This window comes from Trichosurus vulpecula, chromosome 1, assembly GCF_011100635.1.
Source record: "Trichosurus vulpecula isolate mTriVul1 chromosome 1, mTriVul1.pri, whole genome shotgun sequence".
Classification (NCBI taxonomy): domain Eukaryota; kingdom Metazoa; phylum Chordata; class Mammalia; order Diprotodontia; family Phalangeridae; genus Trichosurus; species Trichosurus vulpecula.
In genome coordinates, this window is record NC_050573.1 from 191,286,850 (window position 1) to 191,308,423 (window position 21,574).

Sequence of the window (21,574 nt, forward strand, 5' to 3'; positions counted from 1 at the left end):
CCCGGACTGGTGTTCTTCCCACTATCACCATATAGTATGTTCAAGGCACTTCAAACATAAATGGCAAAGAGGTGCTTAGACTGAACAGGAGATGCAGAAGCAGCCCGTGCTTAGGACTTACTCAGCACTTGGGTTGTTTCTTGTCAGCATTGCTCTGCCCAGACAACACCGAGAGAGAATCTTCTCCCAGGTGGTTGAAAAGGCTCTCAGTTTGATAATTCCATCATCAGGTTTCACTAATTCTTTAGGTCATCTGGTCCAAACATTCGAGGCAGAAGTTCATGGACTATCCTGACTTCATACATACCATATGCTTTGTCATGTAGACATACCAATGTTTTCCAAACTCTCTCATCACTTGTCTGTAGGCTCCGCATGGTGAAATAAAGTCATTCTCCAAATTACTGGTAGTAGCAACAGCTCGGAATTGTTTATGTCCTTCTGAGATAGCATTCTGAATGGTGGCATGTTCTGCACAGGTACCTGCACAGGTAGGACATATTTTCTATGTTGCACCCTGAAAAAATCTTCCCATCCAGAGTCAGGAGAGCTTCCCCCACTGGGAAGTTATTGTAGGGAGAGCAGGCAAACTCCTTCTTGGCCCTTGAAAATGAGCTGCCTAGTCTGAGATGGATCTAAAGGCCCCTTGGTGCTTGGGCATGGGACCAGACAAATGGGTCCTTGAGCTATGGCCTTGACCCCGAGGAGCTCTTCTCTCAGGTGATCAGAAGGCAGAGAGAAGGCCTAAGATTTACTTTTCAAATGGTGATCTGACATAGCAATGGTCTCTGACAATCCTTGGCTAGTGGCATCGTTTAGTGGAATTGTGTGTTTCTTATTGATGTAAAACACCCAGAAGCTGAAAGGACGGGCTTTGCACAGAAATATGTAAATAAGTAAATGTTTAAATTCCATTCTAAGAGACTAAAAAACCTGTTTGATGTTAACCACTAACAAGCGAAGCTTTCTTCAATAACCTACAAAAGCCCTTTTACAATCCTGATTATGCAAACTTTTTTTTTAAGTGCCAAATGGTGGTGTTTGTGGGGAGCTGGGAGGAAACAACCATCAAAAAAGGACATGCCCTTCCCTAAGTCAAGACTGCAGCTGTAGTTTGTGTTTTAATTACCAAAAATATCTTTATTGAATCCTGTTCATAAACCATGAGATGTTTTTTGTCACTGAGTAGAAAATCTAATTCATTTCCAACTTAAGGCACTCACAGACCCCAAACCAGTCTAAACTCTGCAGCTAATTAATGTTATCAAAAGACCTGGCAGGATTATTCTGCTGCCTTTTTATCTCTGCAGGACGAGGAGCTTCAAATAGCTTTCCTTCTCCCATTAACAGTTGGATGTCATTGGAAAACGCAGTTGTAGCAGCAACTGTTCTTGGTAGAAATATTATAGCCCCTTCCTCTGGAGGATGAGACAAATCCAGATATGCAATCACACAATTATCTAATGACTAAATTTTCTCTCCCTCCCTCCCCACAAGGTAGTTATAGCTAAAAGGTCAAAGATTCCAAGGAAAATAGGATTGAGAATATTGTTTCTCTGGGCATGCGGCATGATAACATTCAGAACCTGGGTTTTCTGACCCTTTTCACCTGCCCCCTTCCTTACAGTTAAACTCTTTGTCAATTTTTTTTGTTAGGAATAAATTTCTTGCTGTTATTTTGATTTAAAAATGAAAATGCTGTCCATTCATCAGTCTTTAATGTCTGTATATGAAATCTTTCTAGTTGAATTAACTTCCAGGTGGCATTCCATATTTTTCGTCCTTATTCCAAACCAGAAGGTCTCTTGTGTGTTCATTGTGGTATAATGTAAGCACTGATATGACACCAGACTGCACAAAGGGAGTAGGGGAACAGTCAAGGATTTGTTGAGGAGATCTCCATAATCCTTTGATATAGATTTCCTCTAATACTATGGATTATAATGCACACTTATAAATGACTCTCAAAGCCTGAGTGACCTTCCCAACTCTGTTTTCTATTTATTCTATCAGTGCCTTTGCAAATACTCTCCCTCATGTCGAATTAATGTTGTCCCCATCTTCATCTAGGAGAATGTTTCCCTTTTCTCAAGGCCTGACCCCTCCCCTACATCTTTTCTGATTGTTTCCTTCATCCCTGAGTTATAGGTGATTTCTAACCTTGCATCTTGCATACTTATATGGGCATCAATAGAGAGAAAACAAATGCATGCACCTGTATTCTGATTAATTTTTTACATGAAAGTTCCATCCTCCCTATCAGACTGTAAGCTCCTTTAAGGGGACTATATTGTCATATATCACATAGTGAAGAAGAAAGAGCTTGGGTCTTGCAGTAAAAAATTAAAATTTCTTTTCATATATGACAATGGGATTCCTTGATCCTCAGTTTCCTTAACCATAAAATAGGAATAATAATACTTGCATTGCCTATCCAACTTGGTTTTAAGAAATTAACTACATCAGCTTTTCCCTTTTATTCTAATTCTTTCACAACATGACTAATGTGGAAATATGTTTAACATGATTGTACATGTATAATCTATATCAGATCGCTTACTGTCTTGGAGAGGGAGGAGGAAATGGAAGGAGGGAGAAAAATTCATAACTCAAAATTTTACCAAAATGAACGCTGAAAATTAACTTCACACTAATTGGAAAAAAAATACTATTAGTGAAAAAAAATTTTAAATAATTACATTAGTAAAAGTGAAAGGGTGAAATAAGACAGTAATTTGCTTTAAAATGGAGTTTTAGTGAACTACATGCTCAGTATAAACCAAGAGTGTGATACAGCAGCCCAAAAACAAGTGTGATATCAAGCTGAATTAAGGGAGGGGTGATGTCCAGTATTGGAGGAAAGAGGGAAGAGGCTATGGTCCAACACTGTGCTCTGTGCTACTGAGCTCCCCTAGGGTATTGTGCTCAGTTTGAAATGTCATATATGAGGAAGGGCATTGATAGGTGGGAAGAATTAAGTGGCGGATTAGAACAGGAGTGCAAAGCCTGCTTTGCCCTGCCTGGATCTGGGCTGCAATCCTGGTTGGTGGTTCTTGGGGGAGAAGGACCTCTGGTGTGGCAGAGCTTGCTGTGTAGAAGTAGCTCTGAAAATAGTAGTGCAGCCCCTCAAGCTTGGGACAAAGTACACCCCACTCTACAAGCAGTCATACCCTGACAAAAAGCTCAAGGCTAAAGTAGTTGGCTGGGAACATGAACAGGCAGTGAAAATGGTCTCAAATTCAGACTCAGACTTTGGAATCTTTTTTGGTGACAAAGAAGACAAAAACACACAGCCAGAAGAAGTCAACAAAGTCAAAGAGCCTATATCAAAAGCCTCCAAGAAAAATATGAACTGGTCTCAGGCCATGGAAGAGCTCAAAAAGGATTTGGAAAAGCAAGTAAGAGAAGTAGAGGAAAAATTGTGAAGAGAAATGAGAATGATGCAAGAAAATCGTGAAAAACAAGTCAATGACTTGCTAAAGGAGACCCAAAAAATACTGAAGAAAATAACACCTTAAAAATATACTAACTCAAATGGGAAAAGGGCTCCAAAAAGCCAATGAGGAGAAGAATGCCTTGAAAGGCAGAATTAGCCAAATGGAAAAGGTGGTCCAAAAGACCACTGAAGAAAATACCACCTAAAAAATTAGATTGGAGCAAGTAGAAGCTAGTGACATTATGAGAAATCAAGATATTATAAAACAGAACCAAAAGAATGAAAAAATAGAAATGGAAAAAATCCACCAATTGACTCCTTAAAAAGATTCCAAAAACTCCTAGGAATGTTGTCACCAAATCCCAGAATTCCCAGGTCAAGGAGAAAATACTGCAAGCAGCCAGGAAGAAAAAAAATTGAGTACTGTGGAAATATAATCAGAATAATACAAGATCTAGCAGTTTCTACTTTAAGGGATCAAAGGGTTTGGATTATGATATTCCGGAGGTCAATGGAGCTAGGATTAAAACCAAGAATCACCTAACCAGCAAAACTGAGTATAATGCTCCAAGGCAAAATATGGATTTTCAATAAAATGGAAGACTTTCAAATTTTCTCAGTGAAAAGACCAGAGCTGAAAGAAATTTGACTTTCAAATACAAGAATCAAGAGAAGCATGAAAAAGTAAACAAGAAAGAGAGATCATAAGGGACTTACTAAAGTTGAACTGTTTTGATTACATTCCTACATGGAAAGATGATGTGTATAAATTCATGAGACCTCAGTATTAGGGCAGCTGAAGGGAATACACATACATACGTACATATATATACATACATATATATATATATGTGTGTGTGTGTATATATATATATATATATATATATATATATAAATACAGATAGACAGAGGGTACAGGGTGAGTTGAGTATGAAAGGATGGTATCTAAAAAATCAAATCAAATTAAGGGATGAGAGAGGAATATTTTGAGAGAGGGAGAAAGGGGGAGATAGAATACGGTAAATTATCTCACATAAAAGAGGCAAGAAAAAGCAGTTCATTGGAGGGGAAGAGGGGTCAGGTGAGGGGGAATGAGTGAATCTTGCTCTCATCAGATTTGACTTGAGGAGGGAATAACATACACACTCAATTGGGTATCTTACCCCACAGGAAAGAAGGAGGAAGGGGATAAAAAAGGGAGGACTATAGAAGGGAGGGCAAATGGGGGAGAAGGTAATGAAAAGCAAACACTTTTGAAAAGGGACAGGGTGAAGGGAGAAAATTGAATAAAGTGGGACTGGATAGGAGGGAGCAAAATATAGTTAGTCTTTCACAACATGAATATTGTGAAAGGGTTTTACATAATGATACATATGTGACCTATGTTGAATTGCTTGCCTTCTTAGGGAGGGTGCGTAGGGAGGGAAGAGAGGAGAGAATTTGGAACTCAAAATTTTAAAAGCAGATGTTCAAAAAAAAAAGTTGTTGTTGCATGCAACTAGGAAATAAGATATACAGGCAATGGGGCATAGAAATCCATCTTGGACTACAAGAAAGTAAGGGAAAAAGGGATGGGGAGGATTGGGGTGACAGAAGGGAGAGCTGACTGGGGAATGGGGCAATCAGAATATATGCCATCTTGGAGTGGTGGGGGAGGGCAGAAATGGGGAGAAAACTTGTAATTCCAAATCTTGTAGAAATCAATGCAGAAAACTAAAAATTAGATAATAATAAAAGAAAAAAATAACCAATTTCCCTTTACCAATAGCACAAATATGATATTTGAGACTAACCTACCAAGGGCTTCGAGACTTAGACATCTGCTCCTCTCCATGCAGATGGTCTTTCCCCCAACGAAGAATCCCTTCACACTTTCTCATCTTGTAAGATTTTTGCCTATGACTGGATAAAATTTCCACAAAGGGTATACTGTGTGATCTAGAAACTTTCCTGTATTTCTTTTAATATCTTGAGATTATGAGTGTAGCTAACTTGAGCTATTCACTTATTGTCTCTTATCTTCAATATGTGGAAAGCCTACCCCCCTTTCCCATTATAGTTGTCCTTAATATCTTTTATTCCAGTTTTATGCATATCACCATTGGCAATACCCTGAGATCTACTTATACTCACTGGTGCCTTTCTGTTGCCAACCTTGGAAATTGTACTTCCTCTTATATTGGGATTATTTTATGATTTGTAGCTCCATAGCATTACTGGGAAAATTTTGTTTCACAGTTTCTGCAACATTTAACAGTTCAGAATTGTGGAAATCTCTGCCTAATTCCCAAAAGCAACCAATCTCAGTTTTCCATCACTCTCATTTTTATCTAGGTTTTGTCCAGCTGCTGTTTCTGTCCATGGTAGGATTATACCTAGATCTATCTCTTTGAATCATTAAATCAGTGTAATAATTATTCTTCAGGTAATTCTCACTTTATTAGTTTTTTTTTTTCTGTTACCCACTTTGTTTTCTTGTTGTGGTTGCCTAATATTAATCTTTTGAATTATTGGGGATTTCACTGAGGAAGCTCTATAGAGGACTAGCATCCACTACAATTAGTGTAATGTTATCTGTGACTATTTATTACTTATATTAGAAATTGTCGTAAAAAAGGCAGCATGACATGAACAATGATGCTGAGCCCCAGAGAGGTTGTGACTTGCCTAGAATTATATAATGTTGATGTCATAGAGCTAGATTTGAAACAGAGCTTTCCTAACTCTAAATCCAGAACTCTTTGAGAATCCATTAGCATAGAATTTCAGTTAGAAGGGACCTCAGTATTTATCTAATCCAGCATGATTCCTGAATATGAGTCACCCCTGCAAAATAACCAACAAGTAGTCATCCAGCCTTTTACTGGATGACCTACAGAGGCCAAGGACACACTATTTCCTGAAATAGGACATTTCGCTTTTTGAAAACTTTAATTTTGTTTGTGTATTTATAATAGTCAGAAATGATTTAGTCACTCAAAGTTGTTCTTAAAACAATTTTGCTATTACTGTATGCTATGTTCTCTTGGTTCTACTTACTTTGCTCTTAATCATTTTGTGCAAGTCTTTCCATGCCTTTCTAAGACCATTGAGCTCATCACTTTTGTAGCACAGTTATTCCAGTTATAGCACATAGTTTTTCCATCATAACCATACACCACAACTTGTCCAGCCATTCCCCAATTGATGAGGATCCCTGCAATTTCCAGTTTTCTGCCACCACAGAAAGCTGTTATAAACATCCCATTCACATTCAAAGTTGTAATTACTACTTGTGAATTTCCTTCCATCTTATTTTTACTCACTATTTTCTTCCTAAAATTCTCTTTTTACCCTATCCCTGTTACCTTATATTCTTTCCCTATCATCCCACCACCCACTTTACTGACTCCTCCAATAGTCCCCCCAAACTCCTTCCTCTGACCCCATCAGTCTCAGTCCACACACTCCTCTAAAAGTCTGCCTCCTCCTCTCTCCTATCCTCCCAAATCCCAATCTACATACACCTCTAAAATTTGGGAGAGGGTTAAAAAAAGAAATTTACATGATAACTATTGTATATTTGTAGGGAATAGAAAATTGTATATGGTAGATTTTCACTTTCATGTGCAGTCATCTTTTTTTATTGAACTATTATGGAAATGCTTATTCTGTTACGTGAATTGAAAATAAAATAATTTTTTTTAAAAAATAATACTTTAGTGTTTTCAAATTTACTTTCATTTCTAGAGTAGATGTTCCTCTTTGGAATTACCATGCTGTGCTTCAAATTCTGTAATCAGGTGTCAAGAATAACAAATCTAATCTTTTTTCAATGTGGCAGTCCTCCAAATACTTGGAGATAGCTGTCATATTTATCCTGATTCTTCTCTTCTCTAGACTAAAGATCTCATTTCTTTTCAACTCATCTTCCTCTGTAATTTTCCTCAAACTGTATTTTCCTCAAGGATCTTTATCATCATGGTTGCCCTCTTCAGTGTAGTCTCCAGTGTATCAATGCCCTTCTGGAAATGTAGTGCCCAGAACTTAACATAGTATCTACAAGTTGTCTGTTCCAGGTAAAATACAATGGAAGAAACAACAACCTAGTTCTGGACACTATGACTCAGTCTTTTTGGTGACCACATCATACTATGGATTCCCAATGAGCTTATAATTTACTACCATTCTCCACCCCCTGTCCCCAGATATGATTTTTAGAAAAACTGCTGCATAGACATCCCTGCCCCATGTGTATTTGTAAAACTTATTTCTTGAACCAAGGTTTAGGGCTTTACTGTTATCCCCAAATTCTATTTTGTTTGATTTAACCCAATGTTCTAGCTCAGGGATTGGCAAACTATGGCCCACAAGTCATTTCTATCCAATTACCTGTTTTTGTACCCAGAGTGATATAAAAAGCGGTTTTAGATTTTTAATTAGAGTTTTATTGTATTCAAAAATGTAAAAGCTATTCTTTGTACCACTAATGCTAAGATTCTTGCCAAAATAAAGTAGAGAGGTACTGAAAGTATAATGAAAATCAGGTATGGACTGGCTGTTTATTTCTTTTGGACAAAAGGAATACTTGAAACAGGAAATACAAAGAAGCATACTGACAAAGACTTAAAACATGACATTATGACCTAAAATATACACTCTCCCAGTAGATTTATATTTAATACATTAAAAACGACACAGTTGGTGAACTGCTGAAGGTTCACATTTCACCTTCATTTTAGCTCTGCACTGCCCAGACAGCTCTCTACAGATCCATCTTCTCTGGAAATCCAAGCTAGTCTTGGAAACCTTTTCCTTTTGGTGGTCATTTGATTGTCTTCTTCCCTGAGACACATTGTAATAGCTTTGGGGAGCACCTCCAACATTGTCTCTTTCACCAACTAAAAGACAGTTATCAACCTCTGTAACTCACAAGGTTGTATCTTAGGTTGGAAATATCTATCTCAGGATCACTGTTAGGTCAGTTATGCTCAGGTAAAGAAGCACAAAGCAGAAGAGATGGCCAAGACTGTGAGATTCCAACTCATTCTCACCTATACAAACTTATGTTCTGGATAGTTCATGCAACTGCCACAAATGTCAGGGAGAGGTTAGAGAATCTCCTCTCCCCACATAGAGAGAGTTCCATGGCACAAATTCTGGAGAGAAGAACGAAAGAAAGAATGGGAGTTCTCTACCTTGAAAGTTTGCTAAGGAGATAGCTCTTCCTCATTGATCAATCCTTTATTTTGACATATTTGCATTCTCCAGTTGGCATCACTGAGACCAAGAAGTTGTTGCATTATCTCAGTGTGCCAAGTCCTTTAGCACTGAACATATTTATGCCCATTAGTGACCAGGGTGCTCAGCATATGCTCCATAGGATGATTCCAAAAGGCCCATAAACATGCATGCCTCACTGAACTTAATGGTTGCATTTTGGGTCCTCATGGCTGAGAGTGAATGTCAATAGTAACTGTTTCTCTTTGGAGAAGCAACCCTGAGGGTCTTCCAATACAGTTTGACTTTTTTCCTTTTTTTCTAATTAAAGGGGCCCTTCCTTGACTTGTTTCTTTTTTTTGGAATTCCATACTTAATTATTTAATATTTTTTTTAGTTTTTAGCATTGATTTCCACAAGACTTTGAGTTACAAATTTTCTCCCCATTTCTTCCATCCCTCGCCACTCCAAGATGGCATATATTCTGATTTCCCCTTTCCCCAGTCAGCTCTCCCTTCTGTAACCCCACTCCCTCTCCCCCCATCCCTTTTCCCCTTACTTTCTTATAGGGCAAGATAGATTTCTACGCCCCATTGCCTGTATATCTTATTTCCTAGTTGCAGGCAAAAACAACTTTTTGTTTTGAGCATCTGCTTTTAAAACTTTCGGTTCCAAATTCTCTCCCCTCTTCCCTCCCCACCCACTCTCCCTAAGAAGGCAAGCAATTCAACATAGGCCACACATGTATCATTATGCCAAACACTCCCATAAATAGTCATATTGTGAAAGACTAACAATATTTCCCTCCTTCCTATCCTGTACCCCTTTATTCAATTTTCTCCCTTGACCCTGTTCCTTTTCAAAAGTGTATGCTTTTGAGTATTTTTCCCCCTATCTGCCCTCCCTTTTATAGTCCCCCCTATCTTATCCCCTTCCCCCTACTTTCCTGTGGGGTAAGATATCCAATAGAGTGTGTATGTTATTCTCTCCTCAAGTCAAATCCGATGAGAGCAATATTCCCTCATTCCCCCTCACCTGCCCCCTATTCCCCTCCAATGAATTGCTTTTTCTCGCCACTTTCATGTGATATAATTTATACCATTCTATCTCTCCCTTTCTCCCTCTCTCAAAATATTCCTCTCTCATCCCTTAATTTGATTTGATTTTTTAGATACCATCCCTTCATATTCAACTCACCCTGTACCCTCTGTCTATATATATATATATGTATATGTATGTATGTATGTATGTATATTCCCTTCAGCTGCCCTAATACTGAGGTCTCATGAATTACACACAACATCTTTCCATGTAAGAGTGTAAACAAAACAGTTCAACTTTAGTAAGTCCCTTATGATTTCTCTTTCTTGTTTACTTTTTCATGCTTCTCTTGATTCTTGTGCTTGAAAGTCAAATTTTCTATTCAGCTCTGGTCTTTTCACTGAGAAAGCTTGAAAGTCCTCTATTTTATTGAAAATCCATATTTTGTCTTGGACCATTATACTCAGTTTTGCTGGGTAGGTGATTCTTGGTTTTAATCCTAACTCATTTGACCACCAGAATAGCATATTCCAAGCCCCTTCGATCCCTTAATGTAGAAGCTGCTAGATCTTGTATTATCCTGATTGTGTTTCCACAATATTCACATTGTTTCTTTCTGGCTGCTTGCAGTATTTTCTCCTTGACTTGGGAATTCTGGAATTTGGTGACAATATTCCTAGGAGATTTCTTTTTGGGATCTTTTCCAAGAGGTGATTGGTAGATTCTTTCAATTTCTATTTTACCCTCTGGCTCTAGAATATCAGGGCAGTTCTCCTTGATAATTTCTTTAAAGATGGCATCTATGCTCTTTTTACAATCATGGCTTTCAGGTAGTACAATAATTTTTAAATCATCTCTCCTGGATCTATTCTCCAGGTCAGTGGTTTCTCCAATGAGATATTTCACATTGTCTTCCACTTTTTCATTCCTTTGGTTCTGTTTTATAATATCTTGATTTCTCCTAAAGTCACCAGCTTCCACTTGCTCCAATCTAATTTTTAAGGGGTTATTTTCTTCAGTGGTCTTTTGGACCTCCTTTTCCATTTGGCTAATTCTGCCTTTCAAGGCATGCTTCTCATTGGCTTTTTGGAGCTCTTTGGCCATTTGAGTTAGTGTATTTTTAAGGTGTTATTTTCTTCAGTATTTTTTTGGGTCTCCTTTAGCAAGTCATTGACTTGTTTTTCATGATTTTCTTGCATCATTCTCATTTCTCTTCACAATTTTTCCTCTACTTCTCTTACTTGCTTTTCCAAATCCTTTTTGAGCTCTTCCATGGCCTGAGACCAATTCATATTTTCTTGGAGGCTTTTGATGTAGGCTCTTTGACTTTGTTGACATCTTCTGGCTGTATGTTTTGATCTTCTTTGTCACCAAAAAATAGATTCCTAAGTCTGCGACTGAATCTGGGTGAGTTTTCACTGGATGTTCATGTTCCCAGCCAACTACTTTAGCCTTGAGTTTTTTGTCAGGGTATGACAGCTTGTAGAGTAGATAGTACTTTGTCCCAAGCTTTTGGGGCTGTGCTGCTGTTTTCAGAATTACTTTTACGGATCAAGCTCTGCCACACCAGTGCTCCTCCTCCCCCAAAGACTGCCAACCTGGACTGCAACCCAGATCCAAGCAGGCTCTGCACTCCCGCTCTGATCCCTTGCTTAATTACTCCCACCAGCTGGGCCTGGTGCTGGAAGCAACCACAGCTGTACCTATGGAATCAGTCCCAGAGCTGCACCACTTCTGCGCCCCCAGGGCTGGGGCTTACCATATACTCCTTTCACTCCAACCCAGAAGTTTTTCCACTAACCTTTTCTGTTGTCTTTGGTGTTTGTGGGTTGAGAAATCTGGTAACTGCCACAGCTCAATGATTCAGGGCCCTACCGCCTGTTCTGTCCAGCTCCCAGTCATGTTGGTCCTGGCCCTGCCCATGCTGGGCTGTGCTCTGCTTCTGCTCTCAGCTCCATGTGATAGACCCTTCCCAGTGACTATCCAGGTTTTCCTGGGCTGGAGTCCTGCTTCCCTCTGCTATTTTGTGGGTTCTACAGCTCTAAAATTTTTTCAGAGCCATTTATACAGGTGTTTGGCGGACTTAGGGGAGAGCTTAAGCAAGTCCCTGCTTTCCTGCTGCCATCTTGGCTCTGCCCCCTCCCTTGACTAGCTTCTTAAATAGGCCTATTCACTGAATGGGCATTACCTCACTCTGAGTACATGAAAAGGCTACTTAGAGTAAAAGGGCCATGGTTTCCCATTGCATCCTGGGTCATCTTCAGTCATCCTGATGAACATCTTTTCTGGATCCAGATGGCTTTGGAGGAGAAAGTGAGGCTGGTGAACTTGCGCAGCACTCCCTCACTCAAATCAAAGTCAACTGCAAGTCATGTCATCATTTGCCTGATGTCATGGTCCTCTTCAAGAATGAAGGACAAACACAACAATAGCAGCAACTCTAATCCAACCCCTTCTACACTGGGACAAGAAAAATCTCGCCATTTTAGAGATGGCTCTTAAGTGCCACTTTCGTCAAATACTTGTCCAGTATTGGAATCAGAAATTACACAAAATAATTTTACTTCCTGCCATAGTCAGACTGAAAGTGAGGATTGTCTAACTATGGTGGTGATAAAAGTTACTATTTGTTCTTATACAATTAATTTACACTAGCATGAAAAGAATACTTTAATATGGAATTTCATTTTAACTTTAACTCAGAGAAAGCATCTTCTGCTTTGTGAATACGTGTATATATGTGCATATATACAAATATATATTTTTATGGATTGATGCATTTTATATAATTTCGGTAGGCAGGAATTGATTTTAACCCATCAGTGTCCTTGTTCTCTACTACCAGCTAAGTTGTTTGTTATCCCAAAGATTGGCATCTTGTACTTGTTAGATACTTTACAGTAAACACACGTTCTCTTAATCACATCACAGAAGCTTAAATAGATTTGTAAAACCATTAAAAAATCAATAGTTAGCTTTTAGGTGATGAATTAATTAATGGAGTGTGAATGTTTGCAGGCTGAATTACCCAGCATGCACTATGACTTTTTAATAACACAACTGTAAATAGGGAGAGTGTACAAAGTACCATAATGTTAATAGTTTAGAAAATTACTATGAATATATCAGTCGTGCTTGATAGTGAGAGGATTCCAGTAAAACTTGGTCTTTGTCTAGAAATAGACTATACAGTCAATTATTTCTCAGTTATTTGTGGTGATGAAGGATCAAGAAAATATAAATAAATGAAATCCACAATATATGCAAAACAGGATAGCACTCACTCTTCCATCTTGACAAAGTGAAATTTTATACTACAGGGGAAAGACATGTGGCAAATATCATGGAAAATCATCCTTTTCATATATAAAATATTAAACCATTTTGATATGAGGTTTATGCTATCAACCAGGATACTTAGCAATATTCTCAAGTTCAAGGTTTACAGAGTACATAACTTCTTCTAATTTATCATCATCAAATAACATAATTTTGGAGTGACTTCTACATAGAAAGCCTGATATTAGTGCTGGGTGTACAGATATGGCATTATCTCCTCTAAGATAGGAAATGAAAATTTAAATCTTCAGAGAAGATTGCTATAAAATGTAAGCTGCTTTAGGACATGTACTGTGCCATTTTGTCTATGTAACTCTCACTGTTCCTAGCACAATGCTTTACATATCATCCTCATTATCATCATCATCATTGGTAGAATCTGTATAGCACTTCAAGGTTTGTAGGTGCTTCATATACATTATCTCAATAATAGGCATTTCATACATATTTCCTGAATGTTTGTTGTAAGAGCACAAAACTTGATTTTTAAAGACATATTACACATACATATATATATGTGTGTGTGTGTGTGTGTGTGTGTGTATGCATATATATACATATATATATACACATATATATACATATATGTGTATATATGTGTGTGTGTGTGTGTATATATATATATATGTATATATATATATATATATATATATATATATATATATATATATATATATATATCCTACTAGATTGCATACTCCTTGAAGGAGGTTAAGGAAGGGCACAATTTAAACCTAGACCTTTTTTATTGCAAGTCTAATGTTCTTTTTTTTTGGAGGGGGGAAGACAGGGCAATTGGGGTTAAGTGACTTGCCCAAGGTCACACAGCTAGTAAGTGTGTCAAGCATCTGAGACTGAATTTGAACTCAGGTCCTTCTGACTCCAGGTCCGGTGCTCTATTCACTGCACAACCTAGCTGCTCCTCAAGTCTAACGTTCTAATCATTTTGCCATGCATTGACAAGCTAGACCACATTCAGTAAAAGATGTCCAGGATGGTGAGAGACCACTGACAATCAGATACATACCAGATGAAGATCAGGTAAAGCAACTAGAATGACTTTTGTAGGACATTAAACAGTATTAGAATCTGTGTTATATAAAAGAAAGATTAGATTTGTTCTGCTTTGCGCCATAGAAAAGAATTAGTAGCAATGTATGAAAATGAAGAGGCAGATTTTGCTTCAATGTAAGGAAAAGCCATCTAAATGATAAGAGCTAACCAAAAGCAGAATTGCCATTTCTTATGTGGTAGCAGGTGCCTTTCACTTTAGGTTTTTATTTTTTATTTTTATTTTTTACAAGTCATCACTTTAGTAATGCAATAACAAGTGAAGCAAAATTCTCTTGCCAATTTACCTTAAACACTGAACAAATGTTCTACATACAGTTGCCTTTTTGAAAAGGTATTACATTGTTTCAGAAAATTTACAATACATTCAAAACATATAAAAATGGGTTTTCAGGATCATAGAATACTTATGAGGGTCCTTTGAAAATTCTGTACCAGGCCCAACAAAATTAAATATGACAATTGCACACGCAATTGCTCACCAAAAATATCCTAAATATAGATAGAGATGAGATTAATTTCATGGAAAAAAAACACTTCTTACCTTTAAGATAAATTTTACAGTTTGAAAAGGGGATGATTTTTTAACCCCTTTGGACATTTCTTAAATCCACAATTGCCTTTCCTGAAAACATAATTTTCTTTTAAAGCCATGTATAATAATATCTAAAAGAAACCAGTCTAGTCCAAATCATAATGTACTTTGTATGAGTAGTCAGTCATTATTTCATGGTGAGAGGGCCAAAATGTCTCTGTTAGGTAAGAAAAAGAGTCTTTTTTTAAAAATCTACTAACAGGCAGGATTTGGAAATTACTATTCTTTTCAATGTTCGCAGCATATCAAAGTATATTGCACTACATACAAGTCTCACATAAAGCAAAAGTACTATAAATTCAGTTGTTTGGAGTCAAGACATTCATTGTTCACAGAGTGAAAAAATATCCTCAGTTTTTCAAAGCATCCTTGTGGTTTGCATTTTTTTAATTGACAATGGATTTTGCTCTTATAATGTTCAACGAGTTGATAAGTATGACTTCTGACAACTCTTCAAAGCAAATCCTTTTCACTGTCCTGGCCCCTTCTTCATTTTAGGAGCATTTATAGAAATATTCCTATTCTCCTTTGAAGTTTCTTCACATTTTCCCCTCAATTCCATTACAATCTCTTTTTGATGAAATGTGGACAAACTAAGGATCTTTACTGTAAAACCCAGCAATGTTAAATCACCTTCAAGGATCTAGAGGAAAGCTTTCTGGACAATAAATTGCTGGTCCTTTGTTCAAAATATAGCTTGTCTCAATTTTGTGGATTTGGGCATCAAAATCACCAATAGTATCTTGAATACCTTCCTGCTGGTCACCAGGTTGCTGGGGCATGATAACTCATCCAGAGGGGTTCGGGTGCCTTCTGGCCAGACCTGCTTGTCAGGCATGGTGGGACAGAAGTAAGCAAAAGGAAGACAACCAGGTAAACAAGAGGATACTTACTCAAGAGTGCAGTGGCCAGAAGCAAGCAGAACTAGGGCAGCTACATCTTGGTTGGTATGCATGCCAGTGGAGATTTGAGTAGCTCCAGCTTCCCATCCTTCTACTTGATGCTTCTACTGCCCACTGGAGATATTTATGGGGAGGTTGACTACTTGTCAGCAGTTTTGTAAATAATAGACACATGACAGGTTGAACTAGGTGGCCTCTAAGATATTTTCCAACTCTTCATTTCAGTCATTCTGTAGTCAGCTGATTGCTGATGTCTCCTCTTACTCCAAAAGTTTATGATTCTATGGCTATGATTCTAGTGTAATATATGCAGTTTTAGAGAGACTTTCTAGATTCTAAAGGAAATAAATCTGTCCCTCAGATTACTCTAATGATTGAAATTAAAGTCCAGTTGGAGGAGAGAGCTTTGACTACTCTAGACCTTGTGATGCTCCTAAGATTGTATTAAATAGAGAGATACTACAGTTGAAGAGGGAAAGTGAGTTTCTAAAACCTTTCAGCTAATGTGGTCCAGCACTCCTTGGGATGGTAATTACTATTCTTGCTGCAATCCTTCTCTCTTCTGATCAATCTCAAGCATTACTTCTGTAGGCCACTGGCATCTGCCCAACACTTGCTCTCAGATACTCAAGTCAGCCAATAATTTTATCTAACTTTTTATCAGAGTTGTTGACTGGGAGTAAAAATGACTTGTTTGAACTTTATCTTTTTTTTTCTCTTTCCCATCTCCTGGTGGATGTGCCAACAGCCTGGGTAATGACCATGAAGGTAAGACAAAAAACAAAACAAAACACAAATAGGTAAAAATCAATACACTAATTTATCAAATAAAGTAGAGCTTATCCAGCCCATTCCTCTCACTTTAAAGTTAAGCGCAAGGCAAAATGGCAAAACTAAAACTATGGTCAATGTCTACTGACTAGCAGGCTAATCCATTCCATTGTTCTATGTATCTGGATATAAATAATAGAAGCTGTAGAAAGATATTTTATTTAATCTGTTTATTTTAAATTTGGAAGGAACAATTGATTAGCTACAGGTTTCAAAGACTTCTTCCAAGCTCCACATTTGAGGACTGGTCCAGAAAGAAAAAATAGGAAACTCATATGTGGAAGAGTAAGGAGAAGCACATCTAGGTGAAATAAGAACTCTGTGGCCTTAACCTTGAACTAAATTCAAAATATTTGTGTTGCTAAGCAGATTTATTATTCAGGAGTCTGGCTGCTAATGCAGTATAGAATCCAGATCAAATTTTTAACCATTATTTAGATCTTTAAAAGGACATGACCTGAACTACTAAGATACTTGCACAAAGTCATCATTTCTTCACACACGCTGTACTTAGTGGGATCTGATTATTCCCAGGTGTTGAACTTCTTAACTCAGTGGAGAACTTTCTTGGTTTGAGAACTCATGGTAGCATAATTCTCTTCTCTGGAATTTCTAAGATCCTCCTTAGCTGAGCGTAAAATCAGAGAGTGGGGTTTTGAATAATCTTGAGTGCAGTCTATATCATATAGTTTTGATCTCAAAATGACAAGGTTAGGGGAGAGAATTTTCCAGTTAAGGGCAAGACATAGGAGGTATCTGGCCTAAGAAGAAAGTATAGCTAAGGCATAAACAATTTCTTGGATGGAGAAATACAACCCCACCTAAAAAAGATTTTTTTTCTTTTTCTGAATTATAGCACTTGCCTTCTTTTCTGCATATAATTCCCAGTTCTACTAACGATCAGTTTATGTTTGGTTGTGAGAAAACATTTGATGAGAGTCCCTGGAAGCTGGTGGGGATGAATTTGAGCAGCATAATACTGGGGTGGAAGCTCTTTAAATTTAAAATGTCAATCAGTCCATCAAGACACATTTTCTGAATGCCAACCCTGTAAAGCAAGGGTTATAAAAAGAACTATATGGCTCCAAGAAAGATCTTTTTCTTTAAAGAAACAATGAAATTGAGCAGGAGAGACAAAAAGGCAAGTCAGGACTGAAATAGCCTGTAGTGAGATCACAGAAAAGTCAACCAGGGACTTTGGTGGGGAGGGACACTTGTTGCAGAGACAAGTTATTTAGTAATAACAACTCATTGAAACTCTGTTTTTCTCACATTTGGCTATCCTGGCTTCCTTTTGAAGGCCAGAATTAGGATAGTGGAAAGAGCATTGGATTTAAAGCCAGAAAGTTCGAATCCTGGCTTTGCCACGTCCTATCTCTGGGGCTTTAGGCCAATAACTTTACGCCTTTGAGCCTCGGTTTCTTTATATGTAGAATGAAGGCATTGTATTGGATGACTGCTAAGGTCTGTCTCAAGTCTAAATGCAATGGTTCTACAATTCCTAGGTTTATCCTGTTTTTCCTGTTTACACATCTAGACTTTCTGGTTACAATGATAGTTAACAAGCTTGTCTCCTCACCAGACTCAAAACTAACTCCTGATGCCTGAATGATCAGCTTGCACTCAGCTTCATAGCCTCATGGGTCACAAGGAGCTGGAAGAGACCTTAAATATCATTTTCAACACCCTTATTTTACAGATTAAGGAAATGTCGGCCCATATCAGGTTACTGACTCATACAAGTTCATGGACAGAATAAAGAGAACAAGAAAGATTTGAACTCAGGTCTTCTGACTTCTCATTCAGTGCCTTTTCTATTATATACTGTTTTCCTGGCTCTGTTAGTTCTTATGGCTGTGGCCCGTTATTTAACCCATCATTTTTCGATGACTTCCAGCTGGGTTTTGACATTCTCCACCTCAAACCACCTTTTTAATATCCCTATTTTCTTTCTTCCCATCTGTCTCAGGGTAAGAAGCATCTTTCCAAGGCTAACCTCCTGTGCTTGTGCCTGGATCCTATGCTGGCTTTTTTTTCTCACTAGCCCTGTCATATCTGGCTTTCAAAATACATGGTTCTCCCTTTTCTGGGGAGATAAATAAAAATCACTTACTGTGCTAGGTGCTACTGTCCCCTCAAACTACCGAGTTCTTTCTCCTTCACTGCTAACATTCTTCTACGTGTGGTCTACTCTTTCAATCACCCAAAAGAAATGTTTTTTTTAAAATAAATTCCTGCATGTACTAGATGCTGTGCATATGAACACAAAAATAAAATGATCCCTACTCTTCGAGGAGATCAGATTCTATTGGGGAGAAAAAAATAGCAACATGAAAATGAAAGGAGGAGTTTGGGAGGAGGAGGGAATAAAAAAAAACAACCTTATTTGATGGATGGTGGTAGAGTTAAACCTTGAAGAAAGCAATGATTCTAAGAGGCAGAGGTAAGGAGAGATAGTATTTTAAGGACAGGAGACCTGGGCAAAGAAACATTAATGTCATGGGAGATGGAAGATGCAATGCCATGTTTGGAGAACAACAGTTAGGACAGTAGGGCAGCTATGTGGCATAGTAGATAGGGTGCCAGGACTGGAGTTAGGCTCATCTTTGTGATCTCAAATGTGGCCTCAGACACTTACTAGCTTTGTGACCCCAAGTAGGTCACTTTACACTGCTTACCTCAGTTTCCTCATCTGTAAAATGAACTGGAGAAAGAAATGACAAACTAATACAGTATTTTTGCCATGAAAACCCCAAATGGGGGTCACAAAAAGTTGGATACAACTGAAAAATGACTGAACAACAACAAAAGAATGGCAAAGAGGACTGATATACCATGTTTGAAAAGTAGGCTGGAATCAGACGGTGAAACACTTTAAATGCTGAAAAGAGAAATTTGTATTTTATCCTAGGGGCAAGAGGAAGCTACTGGAATTTCCTGAACAGGGTAGTAGAGTGTTCACTCCTGTGTTTCAGGAGTAGCAATTTAGCAGCTGTGGGGAAGACTGAGTAGAGAGTCTAGGATGCATTTCCCCCACCCCCACTCTTTAATATCTTGGGCTATCATTATTGCACTGAAACTGCACTTGAATAAAACACCAGTCAACTCCTATTCATTTAAGCGAAGGCCTTTATTCAGTCCTTATTCTCCCTGACCTCACTAAGTTGCTTCTTCCCTTCCTTTTGTAACAGGACACTATACTATTCCCTTCTTTTATCTTTCTACCCAGCTCCTTCTCTTGCTCTCCTATCCTCCTGATCCCCAGTTATGGGTGTTTGCCAAGTCTCAGTGCTTGGCCATCTCATTTCTCTCTTGGCAGATTTGGGCAGGCTCATACCTTGTGCTACTAACTCTCTGCAAATGAGTGACCAAATCTATCTCCTGAGCCCTGATCTTTCTCCTTGGTCTAGTTGGGCATCTTAACAGCCTTGTAGACATTTTCACGTTAATGGCCTGCCACCATCTCAAACTCAATATGGAGCCAGAAGGAGCCAGGTGATAGAATATACTGTGGGGCTGAGGGCAGCAACAGAGTGACAGATGGCTCTCAGAGGAGGTTTTGCTCCAATATGTCTACCACCTTGGGAAAATGAAGCAAGGAATAGTTGATTAGGCATTCTGTTGGGGATTAGCATTTCTTCTGGGAAATATTAGATTGTTAGAAATCTGCAAGGTGGTTGGTGCTGAGGTCATTGGTGGTATATGTGGAAGGAGGTCAGTGTTTGGTGGTGAGAAAGCATTTGGTGAGAATCGTTAAAGTTTATGGTGAGAGCAGGTAGAGTATGTGCAGGGGTAAGTGTGGAAGAGGCTTGGAAATGTAGTATGGTACTAACGTCTGGGGTGTTTGGTCCTTTATCTTATCCATTTATGTTATCATTGTGGTGGTGGTGGTGGTGGTAGGATATTCACTGAGGTCTATCTTGAGCTAAGTTAACTGTCTTACGCTGCTTTTCTGTCTACTCAGTCTGTACTAGAATCAAGGGACTAAACATTTATGAGAAATATAGTCAGATACAGCTGAATAACAATTTTTACATATTTATATTTATGTATCACTTTAAAGTCTTCAAACAACTTTATGCACCAGTATCTCATTTGAGTCTCACAATCATATAGACACATCTCATAATTATAATTCCCATTTCACAGGTGAGGATATGGAGGCTTAGATTCATTATTGTAGTCACATTGCTAAGAAGTAGTGAGAGGTGGTATTTTAGCTCTTCATGACTCCACATCCAACACTCAAAACCACTATGCTATATTGGTTCTTCTACAACTGAGCAGAGTTCATCTCAATTTTATCAGCTTAACTTAGTTCCTGTTTCTCATCCCTAAAGAATTGTGCTGAATGGTGGTAACAGCACATGATCTATTTACTAGTCAACAAACATTTATGAAGAACCTACTATGTGCCAGTCAGTAAGTTAACTTATCCTTGTATGACTGGACATATGTCTTCATTTTCCACCTCACTAAACTTCTCTGGACCTCATCATGTACCCCCAACAACTCCCACTTCATCAGTACCATCTGTCTGTCCCTGACAGCCATCTCTCCCTCTGTTTGGAGAGGGCAGAAGATGGAGAGCAGAGAGCTTCTCTAGATCCTCCACTTAAGGAGGAAGGCAGTCATCACTTCATTTTTCACCCAGCTGCACACCTCTGGACTTCATCATACACTGCTTCCCCTACTGCCCTTACAACTTCTTTGTATGTATTGTCTTTCCCCATAAGATTGTGAGCTCCTTAAGGGCAGAGACTATCTTTTGCCTTTCTTTTTTTTCTGAGCACAGTTCCTGAGAAATGAAAGATGCTTGATAAATGTTTATTGACTGACTGACCCACTGGATGGTGACCTGAAATGCTGGCTGGCCTTCAAGTGCTAATTATTAAAGTTATCAAGTATGATGAAGGAAAATACACAGAACATAGACAATAATCTAAGATGTGATAAAATGATAATTTCAGAGCAATACCACAGAAAGGACAGCAATAACCTTCAGAAGTTCCTCAGGAAGGTAGAATTCTGCTCATAGTCTCTCAGTGAAGTTTGTCCTTCTTTAATTTGGGGGTATAGTTCCTTCATAGTAGAGACTACAGGATCCTCAAAGACACACTTTAAGACATTAGTTTAAGGCCAGGATTCATCATCTCCTAC

At 38.2% G+C, this 21,574-nt stretch overlaps 1 pseudogene; it reads right to left on the reverse strand.

Annotated features, from left to right (window-relative positions):
- Positions 1 to 236: 236 nt before the first annotated feature.
- LOC118835479 lies at positions 237 to 15,519 on the reverse strand (annotated as a pseudogene).
- Positions 15,520 to 21,574: the final 6,055 nt, after the last annotated feature.